Source organism: Ambystoma mexicanum, chromosome 9 (genome assembly GCF_040938575.1).
Source record: "Ambystoma mexicanum isolate Mex_15411 chromosome 9, UKY_AmexF1_1, whole genome shotgun sequence".
Taxonomy (NCBI): domain Eukaryota; kingdom Metazoa; phylum Chordata; class Amphibia; order Caudata; family Ambystomatidae; genus Ambystoma; species Ambystoma mexicanum.
In genome coordinates, this window is record NC_090931.1 from 841,382,447 (window position 1) to 841,398,737 (window position 16,291).

Sequence of the window (16,291 nt, forward strand, 5' to 3'; positions counted from 1 at the left end):
GTCATCGAACGGTGCCTCAGAATGGCATGACCGCATTCATGGTGAGGTGCAGAAAGAAAAACTAGACAATATTTTTGCAGAAGGCAGCATAATTCAGGTCTGCCTTCTAAGGTTATTAAATGCAGCCGATAAACATGCAGAGAAAGATTGTTTGATACGGCTGTGCGCCAAGATCTGGTTTATTTTGAATAGGTCCCTGCGAATGCAAGAAAATTATACCAAGCTGATTAACAGGTTAAAGGTTGACCTAGATGGGGCAAGTAAAAAGGAGGAAATGTTAAGAGCAGAATTAGAAAGATGTCAGAAAGACATGCAGTTAAAATGCAGAGATTTTGATATTCAATTGTCCAAAAGCAAGAAACAGTTTGAGGACAGTGAACAAGAATTGGTACACTTAAAGGCATTGGTGGACCACATTAGACAAGATAGAGATGAGATGGTTTCAGAAATACAGATTTTACAAAAAGAACATTATGAAAAAGAAAGTGATCTCCAAAATGCAGAACAGGAAATGCTTAAAATGTGTCAAGAAAGAGACAAGTGGAGATTCAAGATGGCCGCCGGCAGTGACTAGACGTGCCGACGGCAGCTCCCGCACCCCGAGGCCTTTCCAAGGGATCCACCACCCCCTGAAGGCAATAGGCAGCAGAGGAGGATTTGTGCGGCGCTGGGAGTGTGCTCGGGCAGTCGGCGGAGGCGGATTTGCGAGCGCCCTCGATCCGAAGCCCTGTGTGTGGAGCCAGCGGAGACTCGCCCGAGCAGCCGGTGGGCGGCCCCGCCGACCCGCATCTGGAGGAGCCCTTGGAGGAGGAGGGAGCAGCGGAGGAGGTCGGACCTGGCCGCGGCTGGGCCCGACGGGGAAGGCCCGCCTCCCGGGTGCGAAGGGCCGTGGCTTGGATCGGAGGACGTGAGAGGCGACAGGCGGTCCCACGGAGGCCGCGTCCCCGGGGAGGGGGCGGTGGGGACCGCCAGCGATCGGCTGACGTCGCGGCCCCCCGAGGAGCAGGAGGAGGCCTCCCGGCCTGCAGCAGGGAGGTGAGGAGTGTCCGGGGCCCGGGAAGGAGGCGAGCATTGGAGGAGGTCTCCTGGGTGGTGGCTTGGCTCCGGGGCAGGCGCTGAAGATCCTGAAGGCGCTGCTCGGGGACCGGGCATATCCCCCCGCCTTGATCTTCAAATATAACGTAGGCTCCTCGGAGGGAGCTGAGGCCCCCGGGTCCTCCCTGGAAGCGGCAAACGGTCCCCTGTGGTACCTGGTGGCAGAGCGGCGGACGACCCTGGGGGTGCTGGCGGGCTGCCCCGCTCCCTAATGCCCTCGAGAGCCAGGGGGAGAGCATCGGCGCTGGACAGAGGGGGGGACCCCGTGGGCACCCTCCCCTCCTTGCGGTCGACAACAATGGAGGCAGCCAGTGGAGAAGACCCTGAGCACCATGAGGTGCCTGGAGCGGGGGATCGTGAGCCCTTGACAAGGGGGGACCTTAAGGGCGAGATGCAAGCCCTGGGAGAGACTCTGGCCAAAGCAGTCCAGGACCAGTTTCAGTTGCTAAGGTCGGACTTAAATATGGCCCTCGGGGAGCTGAAACAGGAGGTGGCTCAACTGGGCGAGAGGACTGACATTTTGGAAAGGGGCCTACAGGAGCTGGAAAGTGATGGGGCGGCCACCGGAGAGGCGATCGATCGCCTCGACCTAGCGACCCGCAACTTAGAAATTCAACTAGAAGTTCTGGAAAATAGATCGAGACGGATCAACATCAGGGTGAAATTTCTTCCAGAATCAGTTACGGATAAGGACTTAAAGAGAGTAATGCAGAGCATCTGTGTGTGCCTGTTAGGGGGAGATGACCCCGAGGCGATAGAGCTGGACAGAGTGCACAGGGTGGGCCGGCCTCTCCCCGGCCGAGATGCTAAGCCGCGAGATGTTTTGGCAGCATTCGCACGATACGCCCAAAAGGAGGCAGTGTTGAGGGCGACTAGATTGCGTGAACCACTGATTTATGAGGGCCAGGAGATTGCTCTGTTTCAAGACTTGGCTAACAGCACGCTGGTGAAAAGGAGGGCGATGCGTCCTGTTCTTGGGGCACTCACGAAGAAGAACGTCAAGTACAAGTGGACCTTCCCGTTCGGGTTGCTGTTTGAATGGGAGGGCGCTCAAAGGAGAGCCACCAGTTTTCAGGAGGCAGCGAATATCATCAATCTGCCACTTGGAGACATGGGAGGTGACACTGAAATTGGTCGCCCGGCCCCGGGAGACGGAATTAGACCGTGGACATGGTCCACGGTGGGCGCCAACACAAAGAAGAAATCGTCGCGGAGGCGTCCACGGGAGGGGAGGGAGAGGCCCGACCGGGGAGGAGAGGGGGGAGAGGGGGGTGGCCCGGTCCAGAGGGAGTCCAGTAGAGAAGGTTTGAAAGGATTCTGTAAAGGGGGTGGTGGGAAGAAGGCTATCAACAGTGAAATTGGGCTTCTGGTGGGCAACTCCCTGGGAAGGAGAGGGGCTGGAGGGGAGGTCCCGGGTCAGTCAGTAGGAGGGAAATCTGGTTGGGGCCAGATATCGGTGTTGTTGGCTCGATATACCCAGGCGTTCTATTCAAGTGGCAAACACATAATGTGAGGGGACTGAATTCTCCCCTTAAGCGTGCAAAGTTAGAACACTTCGTGAGATCCCACAAACCAGATGTGCTGGCCCTACAAGAGACCCATTTAAGGAAGTGTGATCAAACCCGTTTGCGGCTTAGAGGCTATCCCCTGATATATTTTGCATCGGACCCTACGAAGAGGGGAGGGGTGGCTCTAGCCGTTAGTAGGAGGACACATTTTCAACCCCAGGAAGTTCTTAGGGATACTAATGGGAGGTATGTGGTGGTGAGGGGGACCTTAATGGGTTTGTGCTACACTATTGGGTCAATTTATGCGCCCAACGTGGGCCAGGACCAATTTCTGCGGGACATTCTCAACACCATCGAGAATTTTGCTAGAGGTCAAGTGGTACTGATGGGGGACTTTAACCTGGCTTGGGACAGGGTTGGAGACCGTTCTAGAGGTGGGGAGGGAGGTGGAGGGGCAGTGGCCTCCCCCCATTTAAGGGAAAGATGGTCTGGGGCGGGCCTCCGGGATGTCTGGCGGTCCCTACGGGGGAGCGAGGAGGGCTTCACATATCTCTCTGATGTTCATAGATCCCAATCTCGAATTGATTACATTTGGGTTTCTGCTAGCTTGTTGGGGGCGGTGGAGGCAGTTGAGGTGGGCCCCCTGGGGATAGCCGACCATAAGGTTGTAGAAATGGTATTGAGGCTGGGGAGACGTAGACCAGGGGTGTGGAGTTGGAGATTTCCGGGAGAGCTTTTGAGGGACCCCGGGATACGCAGTGAGCTGGAGGATAAGATTCAGGGGTTCTTTGGGAGAAACAAGCCTACCGACACGAGCCTGGGCACGAGGTGGGATGCCTTTAAGGCGACCCTCCGAGGGGACCTCATCGCTCTACAAGCGGAGAGGAATAGGCGGCTGAGAGGGCTGGAGGCCCAGCTGGAGGGAGAAGTGGAGTCTGCCAGAGCCCAATTGCGAATTACCCCCACGCGAAGGGCCTTCAGGGCCTATAGACTGGCGGAGGGCCAATTGGGGATTTTAAGAACTAAGAGGGCTGAGGGAGCCCTCCTTAGAACGAGGCAGACCTTTTATGCTAAGGCCAATAAGGCAGGCACCCTGCTTGCTCGCCTTTTGAGGGGGCAGAGGGATCAGAGGGTAATTACCGCACTTAAAGACCAGGAGGGTAGGCGTTTGACTCGGACGGACGAGATAAGGGAAAGATTTGTGGAATTCTATGAGGCCCTTTACTCCTCTCAGGATCCATCCCCTCCCCTACAGAGAAACTTCCTGGAGAATCAGCGCCTGCCGCAGGTCCCTAAGAAGGTGGCTGAGGAATTGGGCGCCCCCATTTCGGAGGACGAGGTAAGGGCCGTTGTTACTGCTCTTCCCCGCAATAAGGCGCCGGGTCCCGATGGCTTTCCGGCCTCCTTCTATAAAGCTTTTTCCCATCTGCTGGTCCCTCACTTGACTCAGCTCTTTAATTCGTTTAGCACAGAGGGTGGAATTTCCCGAACGATGGAGGAGGCTAAGATCACCCTTATCCACAAGGTAGGGAAAGACCCGGAGGATTGCACCTCTTACTGCCCGATTGCCCTCATTAATACCGAGGCAACATTTTTTACTAAGATTCTGGCGAAGCGGTTGGAGGGACACCTTCCATCCCTGATCCACCAAGACCAGGCGGGTTTTGTTATGGGGCGGCAAACAGCCGATAACATCAGGAGGGTAGCTCACCTCATTGAGAAATCTCATAAAACAAACACCCCGGCGTTCCTATTAGCATTAGACGCCGAGAAGGCGTTCGACCGGGTTGAGTGGTCCTTCTTATTTCAGGTTATGGAGAGGATGGGTTTGGGGGAGGGCTTTATTAACATGGTTGCAGCCAATTATAAAAATCCCACTTCACGCATATTGGTTAATGGAGAGGTCTCTAGACCCTTTAGCCTTCGGAGGGGGACGAAGCAGGGATGTCCCCTCTCCCCGCTGCTGTTCGCTATTTACTTGGAGCCTTTACTATCGGCTATCCGCCGGTCCTCGGAGATAGAGGGGATCCCATTTGGTGGGGAGCAGCATAGGGTGGCTGCTTTTGCCGACGACATGCTGCTCACACTTACCAACCCGAGAAAATCCCTCCCAGCATGCATGTCGTTGTTAACTTCCTTTGGTGAAGTTTCGGGCCTCCGGGTTAACTTCCAAAAATCGGAATTGATGACCCTCTCCTTGGGAGAGGGGGAGGCGAGAGAGGTAAGGGAACTGTCCCCTTTTAAGTGGAGCCCCTCCGGGCTGCGATATCTGGGGGTGCGGATCACCCCCTCCCTAGCTGGTTGGTATGGTGCGAACTACGAACCGACTCTTTTGGCGATCCAGAAGGATCTACGGAGGTGGGGGGCCCTCCCGGTTTCTTGGCTAGGTAGGGGGGCGGCCCTTAGGATGGTGATACTCCCTCGGGTACTCTACCTTTTTCAGGCCATCCCCTTGAGGGTCCCCGAGAGCTTTTTTCTGAGGCTGAATAGACTGGTCAGAGGGTTTGTCTGGGGGGGGGAGAAGATCGCGAGTTTCTAGGCAACTCCTCACAGCTTCTAGAGATAGGGTTGGATTGGCCTTCGCCGACTTTCGCCGCTACCACGACGCGGCTCAGCTTCGAATTATTAGAGAATGGTTCGCGGAGGAGTATCAGAAGCATTGGGTAAAAATGGATCGGGCTGTGGCTAGGCATCACTTGGGGGAGGTGCTTTGGCTTCCGAGACGGTTGCGACCTTCTCATATCTACCTGAGCGACATCACCAAAAGTGTGGTTGAATGTTGGGATCGATCCGTGTTACGATGGGGGATCACGACCTTTCCCTCACCGTTCTCCCCTATCTTTCGCAACGGGGACTTCTCTCCAGGGATGGAGACGGGAGCTTTCTCAGAGTGGGAGGAGGGGGGATGTAGGACCGTAAGGGACATGTTCACCGGGGGTAGAGTGAAAACGTTTCTGGAATGTAAAAAAGAATTTGACCTGGGGGAAAAAGAGCGACATCGTTATTTTCAAATTAGGCACTGGGTGATGTCTCCGGCTGTTAGGCAGGCGGCGACTAGAGATCTAACTCACTTTGAAAGGTTCATAACAACCAATGTGGGCACTGAGGGGTTGATAGCGGCTCTATATAAACATCTCGAGAGAGGCACCCCGCGCACTACCTGGGCCTATTTGACGAATTGGGAGAAGTACACCGGGTTTCCCATGGAGCTAGCTGATTGGGAGCGGCTTTGGGCGCGGATCCCTAAACTGGCAAAGGCGATTCAGGTCCGGGAAGTGTGGTATAAATGCTTGTTGGGCTGGCATTATACTCCGGCCCGTCTCCAGACAATGAACCCCGCTGTCTCTGGGGACTGTTGGCGTGGGTGCGGTGAAAAGGGCACAGCTTCACATATCTGGTGGGATTGTACTGCTATTCAACCTTTTTGGGAAGATCTTAAGAAAGCCACAGCCCAGGCACTGAGGGGAGGACCCCTCCGGCATCCACGTGAAATCTTGCTGGGGAGAACCGGGGTAAGAGTCGGATTGGGGGCGAATGGGTCCGGACCGGGCTGGGGCAAAGCATCTACAATTCTTGTGTTGGCAGCCTTATCCACCATCGCACAAAAATGGAAGACCCCCGTGATCCCGACGGAGCAGGAGTGGCTTAGAAAAATTACGCAGCGGACAATAAATTGGAGGCATTTCATGCAGAATGGGGGGAGACCCTGGAATTTCTAAAGGGGGACTTTCGAGAGCAGTGGTGCCCACAGAGACTTAAACTTTTGGACATTGGCGGATAGCAGTTGGTTCAAGGGCAGGGTGAATAGGAAGGATTTCTGGGTGCTGTACTTACAGGGTGGGGGTGGGTTCTAGCCTATAAGGTTCGTTTTTGTTTATCTTCATTTATGTAAGCTGGTTGCAATTCTGTTTTGAAAATGAATAAAAAGAAGTTTAAAAAAAAAAGAAAGAGACAAGTGATGGAAACAACTATTTGCAAAACGAAGCAGACAGGCTCCTTAAAAAGTGTAAGGACTTGGAACAGCAAATGTGCATTCCCAGGTCCCAGGATAGACAGCAGGGCACCACATTCAATGGAGTTGAGGTGAATTCTATTTCTACCCAAAGAGCTAGTGCCCCTGTGACTGGGCTGGTGACTGAACTTGGTTGCAGCGCCCTTGGGGGATTTGATACTCCCATTGGGGGCCGCCACCAATCTCATACACCTGGAACCAGGGTTGAATCACCAAGTAGTGCAATTCCATGCATTGCAACAAGTAGCCCCATAAAGATAATGAAATCCATCAAAGCCCTGATCAAACCATTTAAAAAGGGAGGGGAATGCTGCATAGAGGATCACTTAGAAGCGGTTCATGACATTTCTAAAGCCCTCCAGATACCTAAGGAACAATAAAGGCAGTATTTTCATTTAACTTTAGATGCTCCCAGGGCCAGTATCATAAGGGGATTGAATGAGCAGCAGAATATGACATGGGCAGAGTTTGAAAAAGAGATTAGGCATCATTTTTCTCCTTTCCAGTCATTGCAGGAGGCAAAGAAAGTCGCTTACACAATCACTGCTGGGCCTAATACATCCCCACGCCAGTTTTTACAAGACTTAAAAAGAGCATTTTCTCGCTTTGATGTATCTTTTGACCCCAATTCTAATGAGTTTAAAACTGCATACTTCTATGGGTTACAGAAAGACATTATATCACAACTGGTCCATGAATTTGATCGTGACAAGTCCCTTGAGTGGATTGTACACCAAAGTACAAACCTATATGAAGTACTCTATTGTCAGGGTAGAGAAAGTGATAAAATGAAAGACACTAGACCGAAATCTAAAGAACCCTCAGCAACAGTGATGGAAATCAGGTCAGCCAAAATGTCCCTTGAGTCTGCTCAAAGTCCAGGTAAAAATAATTTGACACCTGAACAAAGGGATAATCAACAAAGATCATCACTTCCTGTACCAATGTTTCAATCACATGATCCTAGTAATAGGGAGAGCTACATCAGCCCTAGATACTTAGGAGATAGGCCCCGAGCAGGCTATCGGCCTGATATGTCAGGTATGAACAATAACCAGAGACAAAATCAGGATCAAAGAAGTGATGGTCCCAACCAGACATTGGGGACACAGAGCAGATTTGATCCCAATACCATGATATATGGTAATCAGGATAGACCCCGATATGTGGATCGATTTGCTGATAATGGGAATCAACATAGGGGCCAGTACCCACAACATGAGAGACAGGACATGAAGCAGAACATGAACTACACTCCATGTCAGGACAACGATTCCCCACCAGGGCACTACAACCAAAGGACGGGTGCACCCCGCTCCCCTCCACAAATGAATCAAGAGTTCAGGAACCATCCCAATATAAACCATTCCCCTGAAAGGTACCAGAATAGATCCAATCAGGGGGAAAACAACCAATATCGATCTAGGCCACAGAGAGAGGATTCTAGAGAGATGGAAAGATTCCAGTGTCTCGAGGCCCAAGTGAAAATGTTAGCTGAGCAAATAGGAAAGCTCTGTACAGCACAAAAACAGTCATCAAAGGAGGGGGCAGAAAGCCATAGAAATGACCGAGGCGCTTCTGAAAAGTGACTAAGTACTTATGATACCTGCATTGCCAAGAAAACAGATTGTTCTGATGTGATTTTCCATAATGACTCTGAGATGTATAAAGATTCAAAAATAAAGATACCGGTAAAAGAACATGTGACAGAAAGTGCAAAGACCCTTATGAAACAAGTTCGGTTTAACCTAGAGCTAAGTCAGACATTGGAGATTTGTACAAATGAAAAAGAAATACCTGACATTCCAAAGGAACAAAGAGACAGATTTAAAATGACTCATACATGGGGAATACCAGTGAGCAGCGAGTGAGTGGAGATGCTATAACTTTTTCACTGGGCAATCAGAATAATAACCAAACACAGGTAGAAAAAGGAAATACTCAAAAGGAGGGTACAGGTCAATCACCTGAAGAATTCTTTGAGCCACATATTTTTGAAGAGGTTAAAAGGGCTGGTACTACACTAAATGATCACAAATGCACAGAATTCGTCAATGACACATTGCTAAATGATGTTGTTACACATGTTCAGTTGGAGGATTGTAGTGTGACCTCTGATGATACCTGGATGGATGGGCGAACAGTGGCCACACTCCAAAAAACCTCTGAATATGGAGAAATGAATAAAGTCTCTCACACAGAAATGGGCAAAAAGGAGGGAAAAATGTCTTTCCATTTACCAATGTGCTTAGCCAAAAGTGAAAAAGGCCTGAGAAAGGTGAGCCCTGAAATCAGTAAGAATTTGCACTTCTTAAGTGTGTTAGAGGAAGTTGAAGACAGGTATTATGCTCCCATCAGTGTAGAAGAAAAATGCAATACATTTGCAATGATTGACACTGGCGCACAGGCCACAATTATGTCTAAAGAATTGGTAAAGAGTATCAATGAAGGGAGATCCCCACAGAATCAGATCACAGTGAAGGAAAATCAAGGTCCAGTGCATAATTTTAACAGGGAGGAGGTGCCTATTATAGGCGTCACTGAGGTTGATATAAAGATAGGTAAACACAGAATGAAACAGGAGGTATTGGTCACATCCATTTGTGAAATTCCATTTCTGATGGGAACAGATTGCCTGAAAAGATTGTCTCCTCTCATAGATGGGGTGAATGGAGTACTGTGGTCCTTAACCAAAAAACCATTGAGACCTAAGAAATTTAAATCCCAAAACAGCAACATAAATGAATGTCACACCGTTGCCAAAACAAATGATGCAGTGGAGGTATATCTCCAGAATAGCTGCATCCTTAGCGTCACTGTTATATTATTGTGTCAAGACAAAATGCAGAGTGAAAATGAAAAACTACCTGTACAAATATACTTGGACCCAAGGAAAAAATGGCAAACTGCCATAGATGAGCACACATTACGTTTTTATTTAAAAGAGAAGACATGCAAACAGAATATTGCTCCTAAAGCAGATTCAGAAAAACACATCACACCTCTTGCTGAAATACACATGGAAGGTGAGCAACCACGGATTCACATTGGTATAAATGACTATTCTAAAACAATAAACGCCACTTTAGCGCTTGAACAGGAAAGAAGCTTCAGTAATGAGATATTGTTGCACAAAATAATGGAGAGGGAGGAGATCCCGAAATTTAGAATTAAAAACCAATATGTCTCTGGTTTGGACAGTCCAGACTTTGAAAACCGAATTGCAGGAAGATGCATGCTGAAGATTAGTATTGGGCAAAAGACAATTTACCATAATGTTTGGATAGTGAGTGGGACACAAAATGAATTTTACATGGGCAATGATATAATGCACAGAATGTGTATGGTATTAGATTTCCTTAATCAAAAAATATGGTCACGCCTAGGTGGGCCGGCACCTGAATTCGAAGATAAAAGAAGAGCTTATCATTGCGCACAGCTGGTCCCATATGCAATTGAATTACAGCTGAGGAAGGATACTATTATTCCCGCATTCACCAAACAGGTTGCAATAACACTGAAATGCAAAAATGGACAGCAGATGAAAGATTCTGATGCATTTGTGTGCTTGAATGAATCCATAAAACAGCAAGACCTGTATTATGAATACATTCCATTGGTAGATATTGGTGAAGGGTCTGTAAAAATTATGGTGAATAATAAAGGTTGTCAAGATATTCATTTAGAAGAAAACTCCCCATTAGGAATGGCCATACAAAAATCATATTACACAGCAGATCTAAATAACATGGTGATTAGAAATATACCTGAAAAGTATGTAGATGCCAAGGGGGAATTGCCAGAATACCTGGACTCTCAGCCCAAAGGAATATTTAAAATTCATTCTGTGTACCCTTATGATTCAAGTGAGACAGTGTGCTGTCATCAAGAGGATTGCATAACATTTAACTTAAATGAAAATGAAATAGAAAATCAGCCCATTGAAGTGGAAGCTAATATGCCAAAACATTTAAAAGTGGCAGCTTTACAGAGAGACACAGTCACACAGTTAGAGGAAAGCCCAGAGATTCCCCTAACAAAACATTTTCCAGACTTTTCCAAAATGGTAGAGGAGCATATTTTATCAGCGGATGCATGTGACAGCGATGAGGATAGAAATGAACTGATGAAGATATTTATGGAGTTTAAAGATGTATTTGAAAAAGACGCTTATGATTGCGGTCTAACTGATTTACATGTGGCCACGCTACCGGAATGGTGTAGCAGAAGCCCAGTATTTGTGAGCCAGTATAGGTTACCACTGGCATGTTTAGAGTCATTGGCAGAGATTATTAAAAATTTGGAGTCTCAGGGAATTATCAGGCCTATTCGTAGCACATCCAACACACCTATTTTAGGTGTGTTGAAGCCAAATGGTCAATGGCGGCTATGTGCAGATTTGAGGGAGTTAAATAAAAGAGTGCCAGTATCCAGATGGCCACTGCCATTCATTGATCAAGGCCTGGCTCAGGTACATGGTTCAAAAGTGTTTACCACGTTAGATCTCACCTCTGGATATTGGTGCGTGCCATTGGCAGAGGAGATACAGAATTTATTTTCATTTTCATTTGATAAGACTCAATACTCATGGGTTAGAACTCCATTCGGTTATGTCAATAGTGGGATTGAATTTGGCATATTTTTGAGAAAAGCTATGCCTGATGCAGCAGAAAGAGGAACCATAGTTTATGTGGATGATGTCCTGATAAAAAATGAAAGCTTGAAAAGCCATTTTGATGAAATAAGACATGTTCTTGACCAATTGCAGAAAGCAGGCGCCAAAGTATCTTTACAAAAAGCACAATGGTGCAAGAAAAAAGTGAATTTTCTAGGCCATGAAGTGATTGAACATGGACTAAACCCACAAAAGAAGAAAATAGAGGCCATACAAAAACTAAGAGACCCTAAAAATGTGAAAGGGGTAAAAAGTTTATTAGGAATGACAGGTTATAACAGGAAGTTCATTGAAAATTATGCTGAAATTACTCAACCATTAACTAAACTGCTAAAGCTGAATACACCCTAGAAATGGGAAAAAGAGCAGTCTGAGGCAGTGGTTAAATTAAAGGAATGTCTTGTAAAGGCACCATGTTTAGCATACCCCATAAAGGATAGGGATTTTTTTTATAGAAATAGGTTTCTCTGACCATTGTATGTCAGCAGTGTTATCACAAAAACATGATTTCAATCACAAAACCATTGCCTATGCAAGTAAGGCGTTTTCTCAAGTTGAAATTAAATTCAATGAATGTGAAAAGGCCCTATTGACCACTGTGTGGGCGCTACAACATTTCCGCCCCATTGTTCCGGGAGAAAAGGTGTGTATTGAGACAAATCATCAACCTTTGCAGTTTTTAGAGAGTAAAAGAATTAGGTCAGGTAATCTAGCACAGTCCAGAATCACTTCATGGACGCTAGCATTGCAGGGTTTTCCTGTAGAAGGGAGATATGGCCAAAATAAAAAATGCCCAATTGCTCAAAGTTTAGCATGACCAACATGACTTTGCAGCTGAACATGTATCAAACGAAGTAGAAGTGGAATCTAGTTTACAGGATTTTGAGCAATCACCACACAAAGCTTTTGATGAAAAAACATGCAAGGATTTGCCAACTGTATATGTTCATGGTTGTGCTTTTCACATTGAAAATGACAGTAATAAACAATTAGTGTCAGGAATAGGAAATGTCTGGTTGAAATGTGAAGGCATCCCCAGTATAGGGATGAGAATTGGAGCTAGGAGCAGTCAAGTAGCGGAATTGGCAGCCATTTATAAAGCAATTGCTACTGCAGTTGATAATACATTTAGTGAAATAGTCCTGGTGACTGATTCTGACTATGCACGAAATAGCTTTGTGGAATATTTACCTGGCTGGAAAGCGAGAGGCATGATTACATACAACAAAAAGCCACTTAAACATGGAAAAATGATACAAGCCATAGACAAATTGGTATCAGAGAATGATTTAACAATATACTGGAGGAAAATTTGTGGGTATTTAAAAACTCCAGGAGAGGATAAGGAGGGGAATGATAAGGCAGATCACCTGGCTAAAATTGGGGCTGTGATGGGAGAATTGCTACCTATTGAACATTTACTTGGTGAAATACAAATTGATGCAGTAACACGCTCTAAAACACCAAAGGAGAAAGATCAACCAGTGGTACAATGGAGTTATGATACACCAAATCAAGATCTGATTAAGGCACAAAAGGATGATCGAATTTTGGGAATCTATTATAATCTATTATAATCATTTAATAGATCCTGAACAAAACCCTTTAACAGAAAATGATTGTATGGGAAAAGAAGTGTTGAGGGTGCTATTAAAGAATAAAAAACAAATTAGATTACAGGATGGAATCATGATTAGAGAGTCCATAACAGGACAAATACAGTGGGTGGTGCCTCTTTCATTCAGAGGGCTAATGCTACACCATGCACATGATGCAATAACTGCAGGCCACAGAGGTTCACAAAAAACATTGGAGATACTGAAAGATTATGCTTACTGGCCACATATGTCCCAGGATGTGGAATTATATACTAGAGGATGTCTAGTATGTGCCCAATTTAAACCTGCTTCACCAATGTAGAGAGACCCATTAATGAAAAGAGGCTTAACTCTTCCATGGTCAGATTTGCAAATAGACTATGTAGGGCCAGTAAAGAGGTCGAGCAGGGGGAACCGTTATATTTTGAGTGTGGTGTGTTTGGTGTTAAAATGGATTGAGTGTATTCCTGCACCAGATTGTAGTGTGCAAACAGCAGCTACATTACTAGTGAATCATGTGTTTTCAAGGTTTGGGTTACCACAAAGAATAGAATCAGACAGAGGAAGTCGTTTCACAAGCGCTCTAATGAGTAAGGTATGGCAAATACTGGGAGTGAAAAGGAAATTACATATTGCATATAGAGCGGCTTCTTCTGGGGAAGTTGAACACTGTAATAGGTCCGTTGTGGACATATTAAAGAAGTTTGTAGCAGAAGCAGGTTCCAGCTGGGATTTACGTTTACCTTTGGCTTTGATGGCAATCAGATCAACTCCCGCCAAAGCAACAGGTATTAGCCCGCATGAGGTTTTGACAGGTAGGAAAATGGTGTTGCCACAACACCTGCTATACAGAACACATGAGCAGACACTTGTGAGTGCATCTACAGTTCATGAATACATGGATGAGCTGAGGAAGCATTTATAACATGCATTTGCTTTTGTGCAGCGGAACCTAGAAAGAGCTGCTGACAGTGCAAAGTCATATTATGATAAAAAGACATGGGTGAAAGAATATTGTGTGGGGGATCAGATGTATAAATTTCATTTTGGAAAAAGTAAACAGAACAATTCGAAATTTCTGGCAGCCTGGCAGGGGCCATTCCGAATTATAGATAAGGTCTCTCCTGTGGTTTATAAAATTTTGAAAACTGAGGGTGAAACAGCAACAGAACAGTTTGTTCATGTAAACCAAATTAAACCCTGGCACCCCAGACACGAGATTAAAAGGCTTGAGTGTGTAGAAACAGATAAAGCCCCTTAAATACATCAAAAGAGATGCATGAGTCTATTCATAGAACAATGACAGATAAATACCTGGTATTAACTGGTTTTATTCTACACAGTTAATATATTGGAAATTATCAATGCTGTATGTATGTTTGTTTTCTCTCTAACATGTGCTTAATTTCAGAAGGTGAGAGGAAAAGGGCGAAATGTTTTGCAAAGCATGTTTTATTTTTAGCAAAAGGGTGAAGTTAGTATTGTGCTATGTACTTAATTTGTTTCTTTTCTATTTGATTTAGACTATTGATTAACACATTTTGGCTTGGAGGTCACGGGACCAGAGGACACGGGAGACGATGGAGTCCTGGAGTCCCCTGGATGAAGATCAAATGATTCCTGCCTCCGGGTAGCGGTGAAGACAAAAGTAACCGGAATGGCAAAAGAGATGACTCCTATGGAAAAGGGATCCAAGAGTGTCAGGATGGAAGAGTGCCCCGAATGAATCAGGTGATGTGATATTGCTGGTCGGGACATATCAGAGGCAGACAATATTTATTATTTTAATTAATTATTTTAATCTGTTATGTTAATTCTTTATCTTAACTATTTGTTTTATTTTATTTTTTTGTGATTGACTTCAAGTATAAAAGTAAGACACTGGACTATGGACACTTCCATTGGGAAGAAATATGTAAAATATTTATAAGAACTGATGGACTCAGAGATTGAATTTTGATATTATGATGGTTGAACAGTGATTTTTCAATTTTCATTTTTCACATGTGAATATTCAGTTTGTTGGATTGCTACGTGTTAAAAGAAGAAAGGGAGCAAGTTGGGTTTCTTCCAATTGTGGCTTGGACCATGGCCAAATTCTCAGAAAAAGGAGGGTATATGTAGTATAATTTAGCGTATTTTGGAGTGCAGCACCACTGCATGGGATCACATTATTGCTGTAATGTGGTACAGCAAGCCATGTGTTGCCAGTGTAACATATGGTCATGTAAATGAAGACAGGCTACAGATTTTAAAAGCACACCATTTTTTTTCTCACTTGAAATGCCTCACTTACAGGAGACCACATTAGATACCTGATTGACTAACTTAATTAACAAAGACTAACACCGATTCTAACTCATTAACATTATAATGTGTTCTCCATGTAGAAAAAGGAGGCAGGCTGATATTCATTTTTAAACGTGTATTTTGATTTTTTCTCTTTGCTCTGTTCACTGTCTTTGCAGGAAATCACTCTGCATACCAGGAAATCAGTTAGATACAGTTGCATACTGTAAAAGTGAGCTATTGTTGAGGAAGGAGGATATGATATTGTGAATTTGATTGGTGACACGTAAGCCTGGGGGATGTAACAGAAGTTTCTCTGAGAGAATGAAGGGGAGAAGACATTGCGGAGCTGCAGTGAGGACGCATTTGCTGGGCTGCTGTGAGGTGCTGGACCACTGCCCTTCAGAGACTGGCAATTTTGGTCTCACTTGGCACAGGCTGGGAACACTGGGTGTTTCTGCCGTGTTCTTCAAAGTGCAAGCTTACGAGGGCAGCCCTGGGTCACTTCTCAGAAGCGACGAGCCAGGAGATTTCGCGTGCTGAAAAATTACAAACAACTGGTAATTATCACGTAAAATTTGAGGGAGTGTCGTGTGAATGAAGTCTTTTTGAGGCAGGAAAGATATCGCTAGGGAATCACTGTGTTTAAATGCCACATTATAATGTTGCCATCCAAATGCTGTCATATTGATGTACTGTTCTTTTCATTGTTGCAAATGTAAAATGAAATGCGTTGTATTATTGCATTTGTTTCTCTTCTGTTTATTTTAGAAAGGACTGCCTCGCAAAGCTGGTAATGTACTATTTTGAAATGAAACTATTATAACACACCGCCTGTGTAAGGGTGTTTTTGCTTCTGTTTTTCTTTGGTGCATTTAAACCATACCATACAAGAAAAGGGGAGGTTGTTAGGTAAATACGTGTCAAATTTCCTATACAGATGAAGTAATGTCATTAGCAATTATAAATAGTTGTGTGCGTGATTCCACTCAGGGTATGTGTGTCTGGCTTCTGAGTGGAATATAATACAATAGTCTGCTGAGCGTACATGAATCAGCAGAGAGAGGCCTCTGGAAATATAATCTCACTAATGTAAATAAATTAGTGATAATAC